The sequence below is a fragment of the Jaculus jaculus genome, chromosome 19 (assembly GCF_020740685.1).
Source record: "Jaculus jaculus isolate mJacJac1 chromosome 19, mJacJac1.mat.Y.cur, whole genome shotgun sequence".
NCBI lineage: Eukaryota > Metazoa > Chordata > Mammalia > Rodentia > Dipodidae > Jaculus > Jaculus jaculus.
Window position 1 is genome coordinate 8,322,495 of NC_059120.1, and position 6,000 is coordinate 8,328,494.

The 6,000-nt window shown below is 43.3% G+C and overlaps 1 pseudogene; it reads right to left on the reverse strand.

Moving 5' to 3' along the window:
* The window catches only part of LOC101602577, a 115,899-nt pseudogene extending 110,437 nt beyond the window's left edge, over window positions 1-5,462 (reverse strand).
* Window positions 5,463-6,000: the final 538 nt, after the last annotated feature.

Below are 6,000 nucleotides of genomic sequence, written 5' to 3' on the forward strand. Positions count from 1 at the left end.
GCCATGGATTTCTTCAGCGGCCAAACTTAGTGAATTCCTTCTGTTTAAAACGCTGGCTCTGACTTCTGCCTGCCCAGGGTCGTCTTTACTAATCGTGAACCCCTGTGACTCCCTCCTGGGCCATGGGTTCTAATTACTCTCCAACTGCAAAATGGAAGAGCATATGCCATGCCTCACTGGTCTTTACTCCAACACCAGCACCCAGAACTACCAATGCTTTACATTCAAGGTATCTTTAGGTTTCATTCTTAGACTATTGACCAAATTTGACTGATATGAATGCTTTGTTTGCAAGTATTGTTAATTTAGAAAACATCTTAAGCTGGGCATGGTGGTGCAGTCCTTTAATCCTAACACTTGGGAGGCAGAGGTAGAAGGATTGCCATGAATTTGAGGCCACCCTAAGACTATATAGTGAATTCCAGGTCAGTCTGGGGTAGAGTGAGACCCTACCTTGGGGGGGGGGGGAGGAAGAAAGCATTTTAATTGGAAGGGAGTTAAATGGACTATATGATCTCCAGTTTAAATGGTACTTATTGAATTCATATTTTGTCCACTTTGTTTTAGAATTTGCTTCCATATTTCACCTATGCTCGGTCTGGTACCTGATCCATCCCTATGGAAACATTTGGAGAGGTTGTGCTCAGGTCTTATTTCCGGCATCACACAGAACTTATTATCCTCCTTCTGCAGACCAGGGCCTCAAATCCACCCATATTCAGGATCTTTCTGAAGACTCCCTCTGGCGATACAGCAGAGGCCTTATTTAAGGCATTAGCCACGCCTCTCGTGCATGCGAAGCTTGAGAATCCCACGATATTATTTAAACCTCAGAAGAATTCTGCAAGTTTAAGTGTCCTTGATGAGTTTACCATCACTATTTTGCATTAAGATGGGGAAAACCACTCCAGTTTACTAATAATTGAATTAATGGTTTTCCAGTATCATATAACCCATGGGTGCCCTTAAGAGAGGTTTGAGTTGCTATTGAAAATCTTGGCATTCAGTCACCAAGCTGTTACTGAGACATTGCTCCTCAAGGTTAAAGTTCTTGCGACATGGTGTGTGGGGGTGTGGTGCGCACCTGTCGCGGAGCATGCGCGGAGCATGGCTGCTGGCACCTCCTGGGAGGCAGCGTCTCTGGTTCTCATCGGTGCCCTTTGCTCCCGTGTTTCCCCGGGGGAGGCGGTGGCAGCTGGTCTGTGAGCTTGTGGGAGACTCCTGCCTCTCAGCCTTGCACCTTGCTGTCAAAGTGCTGGGATCACACCGCCTCTGGCTTTTTGATGTGGAGTCTGGGGATCTGAACCCAGGTTCTCAAGCTCGGATGACAAAGCACTTTACTCATTGAGTCATGCGAAGGAATGGATCATGGAATTTCTAAACATATAGGTCATTTTATTTTGGTCTTATTCACCCCAACCCCTACTGCCCTCCCCTATGGCTACTGTCCCCTTCTTGTTGGTTCTCCACTTCCCTCAAAGAGGACCCCCTTCTGTTTACAGGTCATGACTATTTTCTTAAGCCCAGGGAATATGATCATTACTGAAATCTCTCCCTAGGTCACCAGACTGAATGAAAGAGGGAAAGCAGATAAAATTGTGAAAATGTCCAGTCAAAAGAAGAAAGAAATTACAGAGGCTGTTGGGAATATCAATGAACAATAATAAATATCGACCCTTTCTATGCCATCATTTTAAAGAACATTATCAATAACCATAGCCTCAATAGAGTAAGACAGCAATGCTGAGGTGTGGAAGAAACTGTCAGTAGACTTAGGCAATATAAACAACTCTTCCCGGGCAGGAAGCTTGACTGAAGAATCTTTACCCTTTAAACTTTATTTTATTGTATATTATTTTATTTACTTGAGAGAGAGAGAGAGAGAGAGAGAGAGAGAGAGAGAGAGAGAGAGAGAGAGAGCATATCAGGGCCTTTAGCCACTGCAAAGGAATTCCAGACACATCCTATGCATCTGGTTAATGTGGGTCCTGGGGGATAGAACCTGGGTCCTTTGGCTTTGCAGGCAAGTGCCTTAACTGCTAAGCCATCTCTCCATCCTTTATTACTTTTTGAAATGTTATCAGCATTCTGGTAATTTTTCTTCAGTTACTTCTCAAAAAAAAAAAAAAAACACCCAAACCCAAAAACCAAAACAAACAATAGTATCTTGACCAATGGTCTCTTTAGATTTTATTCACTTAATAAACCTTATTTTCACTTCTTGTGAAATTTTTTTTTTTTTTTGAGAGGCAGAGAGAGAGTGTGAGAGGGGACAAGAATGGGTGCGCCAGGGTCTTCAGCCTCTGCAAATGAACTCCAGACAGACGCACCGCTTGTGAGCCTGTGCAGCATTGCACACTTGCATCGCCGTGTGGCTTACGGAGGACCTGGGGAGTCAAGCGTGAGTTCTTAGGCTTTGCAGGCAGTGCCTTAACCACTAGGCAACCTCTCTAGCCCTGCTGTGGAGTTCATTTGGCTGCATGTTTAGGAGCCGGTGACTCTTTCCATCCATCCCTTTCACACAGCCGTGCTGGGCTCTTACGAAATCAAACACTGCTTGCTCTTTATTTGTAGCTTTTTTGTTTGTTTAGGGAAGAAGTTTTGCCTCTTTGCTGAAGATCTACAGAGAATGCAGTGAGGATAATTAAATGACTGTCAGATGTTTATTTGTTCTCTCAAGACATCATGTTGATACTTCCATTTATTGGTTTAGATTTAGCTTGTGAATCTATACTTATAATTTATTCACTAACATCTTAATTAAATCTTTTTGTTTCCTGTGCTAAAAATTTTCCCCCAAGTTAATAACAGAAAACAATAGCAAATACTGACAGTACATATTCAGATGCTTAACTCCATGGTTGCTGTTTTGGTCTCACCCACCAAAATTCAAGCCTTAAATTTTACAACTCTCTCTTAATTATTCTTGCTTCTATCTTCAGGCAGTGACCAAAACTTGGTAATTACCTCAGCCGGATTTCTACATACCTGTCATCTTCTCCAACAAAGTCTAACAGAAAACGTTACTTAAAATGAAGTTTTCTCATTCACTCCCTTTTGCAGCCAGGTTCACATTGCTGGCAAAAATCACCTGAACAGGAGCAACTTGTGGGAAACAAAGGTTTATTTTGGCTTATGGACACAAGCGGAAGCTCCATGATGGCAGGGAAATGACAGCATGAACAGAGGCCAGACGTCACCTCCTGGCCAACATCAGGTGGACAAGAGCAACAGGAGAGTGTGCCAAACACTGGCAAGGGGAAACTGGCTACCATGCCCATAAGCTCACCCCCAACATTACACTGTTTCCAGGAGGCATTAACTCCCAAATCTCTATCAGCTGAGATCTTAGCATTCAGAACACCTAAGTTTATGGGGGCCACCTGAATCAAACCACCACATTCTGTCCCTGGCCCCCATAAACTGATAACCATACATGATTTAAAATGCAATGCATTCATCCAACTTTAAAAGTCCTCATAGTTTTTAATCAATTCCAATGATGTTCAAGCATCCCCATAGTCCAAGATCTTTTTATTTATTTGTTTGTTTATTTGAGAGTGACGAGAGAGAGAGAGAGAGAGAGAGAGAGAGAGAGAGAGAGAGAGAGAGGGAAAGTTGGCACACCAGGGCCTCTAGCCACTGCAAATGAACCTTGTGCATCTGGCTTACATGGGTACTGGGAAATCAAATCTTGAACCAGGATCCTTAGGCTTCACAAGTAAGTGCTTAACTGTTAAGCCATCTCTCCAGCCCCTAAAATCTTTTAACTGAGCCATAATACTAATAAAACCCAAAAACAAAAACATAATGGCACAGAATAAGCACTTACCCTGCAAAAGATGGCATTGGACATAGTAAAGAAATATTCAACCAAGACAAGATTTAAATAGGGCAAACGTCAAACTCGGTAGCTTCAAGTCTAGTAACAAGACTCCAAGTCCAATATTCTGAACAACAAGTCTCTTGAGCTCCAATTCTGTTCCTCCGCTAGCCTACTCACAGTCCTGGAAAATTTCATCTGGGCTGGCAGCTGTCCTTGGCAGCCATCTCATGGTCCCAGCATCTCCACTGGGTCTCCACTGCAACCCAAGGTCCACCCTCATGGCTCCATCAGGTCTCCATGCAGGCATCCAGCAAACCTCCTTCACACTGCCCATGGCCATTTCCAAAACACAAGACTATGTTGAAAATTCAAATGATCCTCTCTTTCATGCATTTCTTATACTCTATAATACCAAGAGGGGTGCCAATTTGTTAATCCAGGGGGGAATAAAGTAGACTTTGAAGAACAGGACACTCTTTCAACTGTCCCAATATCACTGGTTGTAATGTCTCACACAATTGCAGCTGAATGGGCAGCAGTTTCAGGACAAAGATTTCAGATTTTTTCTGTGTCATGTCCCTCTGCTCACACCAGTCCATTTCTATGCAATGCAGCCCTGCACAAATTCTCAGCAAATGGGCATAACAGCAAGCCTCTCACATAAACTACTTCTAGCCCAGTCCAGGCAAGGCTCTTTCTCACTCTCACAAGCCAGACTTCACAGTCAACAGTTCTTACTGCATTCAGGTCTTCTAACTCTAATCAGAATAGTCCATCAAGCTGTACTTACAGCCCTACAAGGTGTATCTTAGGCCAAGTTTTCAAATACTTTCACATCGTCTTGAAAGTCAGCTCCAGAAGTCCACACAGTTAGATGTCTATTATCAATCTCCCTCCTCTGGTACCAACTTTACTATTGCAGTCAGGTTCACATTGCTGGCAGAAATCACCTGACCAAGAGAAGCTTGCAGGGAAAAAGATTTATTTTGGCTCACAGACTTGAGGGGAAGCTCCATGATAGCAGAGGAAAACGATGGCATGAGCAGAGGGTTGACATCACCTTCTGGCCAACATTGAGTGCACAAAAGCAATGAGAATGTGCCAAACACTGGCAAGGTAAAACTGTCTATAATACCCATAAGTCCACCCATCCCCTGCAAACAATACACTGCCTTCAGGAGGCTTTAATTCCCAACTCTCCATCAGCTGAGAACCTTGCTAAACATAAGTTTATGGGGGGGGGGTCACCTGAATCAAACCAGCACATTCCCTTTCATTCTCATTTCCTCCCTTCCCATTGCTTATCATGTATTTATTGTAACATGATATTTACGAATATAATTATGTTGATCAATTTTCATCCCTGCTTGTATTCCTAGCACCCAGGTAAATGGTTGGCCTTTAGAAGATTCAAAGTAAATATATTTTGTGAGGGTAAATTCATGCATGAAATGAAACAACGCTGTGGAGGGAGTCCAACTCAGGTAACAGTACAAGTAAGTTACACGAATCTCAGAGAACCTGGAGACAAAGATTAAGAATGTAAATTATGCAGGTGTTTCAGCTCACCATCCCACTCAAGGAGCATCAGCTCCCAGATGAGCAGGAGAGGGAGAGCAAAGGTGCCCTTCGGCATGTTGTCTCTGTGTCCTTGATACTGTGTGAAAATAGTGCTATGCCGAATGGCGTTGTTTTACTTTCTAAAAAATAACATTATTCTTTCTTATGCTGCACTTAATGTAACAAGAGAAGTGCCAATAAGGTGGTAGACTCTGTGTTGCTGTCACAACATACCTGACATGAGCAACTCAACTAGGGAAAGATTTGTCTTAGCTTATTTTCAGAGGTCTCAGTCCATAATCCTTGGCTCCACTGACTGTGGGCCCATGGTGATAAAGAGCATCCTGCCATTAGAAGCAGGATGTGACCAAGGCTTCTCATCATGACGGATGAGAGGCAGAGACAGAGGAAGGAACCAGAGACCAGTGATGTCACTGAAAAATGCTGCCCCATTGACTTTCTTCCTTCAGCTAAGCCTTTCACCCACTGTGTCCAAAAATAGAGTCACCAGCTGGGAAGCAAACATGGAACATGGAAGTCTGTGAGGGACAGTTCATATTGCCTATGTGCACCACACCAAATGCCTAACATGGTATTTACGAAGAGGGTTTTGA